The sequence below is a fragment of the Lithobates pipiens genome, unplaced genomic scaffold (assembly GCF_037356315.1).
Source record: "Lithobates pipiens isolate NorthernLeopardFrog02 unplaced genomic scaffold, aLitPip1_a1.2 Scaffold_25, whole genome shotgun sequence".
Lineage (NCBI taxonomy): Eukaryota > Metazoa > Chordata > Amphibia > Anura > Ranidae > Lithobates > Lithobates pipiens.
The window spans coordinates 57,430,903-57,433,869 of NW_027507787.1; the positions used below are offsets into that span (position 1 = coordinate 57,430,903).

At 41.5% G+C, this 2,967-nt stretch overlaps 1 long non-coding RNA gene across 1 annotated transcript; it reads left to right on the plus strand.

Moving 5' to 3' along the window:
* The first annotated feature begins 1,424 nt into the window (after nt 1-1,424).
* On the plus strand, nt 1,425-2,290 carry LOC143929879 (uncharacterized). The gene is made up of 2 exons (XR_013262619.1): nt 1,425-1,486; nt 1,724-2,290. It is a non-coding gene; the product is annotated as an uncharacterized LOC143929879 (long non-coding RNA).
* Nucleotides 2,291-2,967: the final 677 nt, after the last annotated feature.

Here is a 2,967-nt window from a genome sequence, read left to right on the forward strand (position 1 = left end):
TCAGTCCAAGTTAATCAAATCAGATTCGTTCCTGCCAGAGATAAGAGGAGAACAGCAGGATGCAGGGAGCCAGAGACACCAGGTGCACACAGTAACTGTCAGTACCTTTCCAGGCTCCCCCCAGGAGATGACTTTTCCCGGCCCTCAGCTTTCCACACAGGCTGCCTTCCAGGAGCGCACCACCACCGCCGCCGCCACCTCCACTCTCCACCCTGAGACCAGCGTCTCCACTCCTACACCTGCCGGCTCAGGCAGCCTCGGCCATCCTCGGCCAACCTCGGCCGATTCCGGAACCCTCTTCGCCACTTCGTCGGCTACCCGACGCCGTCCCGAGGCTCCATGGGCAGTCTCTTCACCCGCTGTGCTCTCTCCACCACTCGCTCAGCACCGATCAGCAGCCGCCTGCACAGTCAGCATAGGGGAGACAGCGTGGGGCGGCTTACTCACATCTCCTCACTCACATGCTGCACACCACTCACATCCGGCCACTCCCCCTCACAATCAGCATAGGCTTAAATAGACCTGAACTTGTCTTTAAATCAAAGCTGTGCTTTGCCAATGCAAGACTGTAGGGACCAAAGGAAATGTGAGGATGTGCTGTTGGGGAAGCAGGGTGTTAAAGTAAACCTCCTGCTTTGCCCTGCATGGGCAAAACACACACAACTAATAACTACTGTCAAAATACCAGATCTGGTAACACATCATGGTTATAATTTGAGGCTTGGTTCTCACAGATGGTTTCTTCAACCTCTTACTATACAAGTATTTAGAAAGTAGTCAGAACGCTCTTGTAATTAGGAAATCTAAAACACTTGTGAACTACCTTCTACACACCTGATGTGCAGTCTCCAGCAGTTACAGTATATAGGAATATAATTACATTTGTGTACAAAGTCTGTGTTGCTTCACTAGTTAGTTGTTTTTGGTATGCTGCCACCCAGTGATCATTGTTCTAATTGCTCTATTTATCTATAATTCCTCCCCTTTGCATGATGTCATTTCTCTTTTTCCTCATTTGTGAGCGCCCGTGTTGCTCCTACAATACACACACTGAAATGTGAAATGCGTGTCACCGGAGCAAAAATATAAATATATATAAATGTGTCCAAGTAGCGGATCTGCTGTGGTCATAGATTCCCCACCAATAATGTGAGGTGAACAATATTACAGTAAAAAGGATAACGGCACTGAATCTAAATGGCATATATATCTTACCGCATATCTAAATCAGTGAATAATATTTATCACCAATTAATCATAAAATCAATCAAGTGAACTTGATTAGTGAACTACAATAATACAGGGAAAACCGGTTTGCACTGTCTGCTTCACTGCACACCAATACTCTGTACCTGCTACTAAAGGGTAATTCTATATGTCACGGTCTGTTCATCCTGTATTATTTCACTCCTTCCACTTTACACCTACACTGATTTCCCATGAACCTCATCTAACAGGTGTATGTTCCTTCAGGATTCTTCAAATGGTACTTGTTCACTTTTTTCTGGTTTGTTTATACTTTTTCACAATTTTCACTGGTCCACCTTATATTTAACGTCTATCTCTGATTTGCACACTATCCAGTAGGTGTATTTTTACCTACGCCTTATCTCCTACTTACGCCACTCTCTTTCACCCTTTCTCCTCTACGTATTCCAATCCTCTCTGCACTTGACAGTGCTGCCGGGTTTATTGTATACAATTCTTTTGATTTATCTTGCAGATTTACTTTCCATCACTGGCATTATACTCAATACACTACATTTGTTCACTGGTTGGGGCCTTTCGGTTTGAGCCTGTTGTTACGGGTGGACCTTTACACCTCTCCCGGGGAGGCTTGATGTGGTGACTCCTGCATACCAGGATCTTTCAAGTTCAGCATTCCAATGGGATGTAAGTTTGTGGACTTGACCATCTCTTTTTTTTCTAATTAAACCTTTTTACATATAATACTTTTCATATCATGGGCTTTTTTTTATTGAGAACATCTGCCATTACTTACACATATTCAGCATCCGCTGCTGATGAGTCGGAAATGCATCGAGCTTTTGAGGATGTAACCCCTCACATTTCCATCAACATCTTATGAATTTAATTGTTTATTACTAGGTCTATCTTTATCATACTTATGAAACATGTACAATTGTTCCCCTGTTATGGTAATCGTGTTTTACATCCTGTTTATATGTATGCTATGTACTCTCTAAGATGTCTGCATATGCTTTGTGTAACTATTTGTCATATACGTTACGCAATTTGACATTCATGTGCAATAAAAAATTATTTACTTTTACGTTGTGAGCGTCTTTTTATTTTGTTTATGGTGAGTGTTCATTTTAGAAGGTGGTGGTGTCTCATGAATTGGTGAAAGATAGACAAGCACAGATGTGGATTTGTGCACATTTGATTCAAATAACCAGTGCTTGAAGAGGAATACTGGGACTGTCCTTTTGTTTAACACATGATTTTAATTTATTCACCAATATTTTATATTAAAGCAAAAGATATTTCCCCTATATTATTGTAGTTCACTAAATATGCATTTGATTGAGTTGATGATTAATTATTGATGGATTATTGATGAATATTATTCACTGTTTTAGATATGTGGTAAGATATATATACCATTTAGGGTCAGCGGAGTTATCCTTTTTACTGTAATACATGCATTGAGGCCAGAAACGAAAATATACATTTTGACTAGGGTTGCACCAATATAATTTTTTTTATTTTTATCGGCAAGTACCAATACTTTCAGTACTTGCAAATAGTGATGGACGAACTTCCGACGGGATGTTTCGCGAACGCGGACCGCGAAACCAGAACGTTCGCGGCAGGCCCCATTGACTTCAATGGGAGGCGAACTTCGCAAACCTACAGGTCAAATTTGCAGCCACAAAATAATTAATAGCTGTGCAAACATAGTCCCACCACATGGCCAATGACATAACACATGTATGAGGTGAA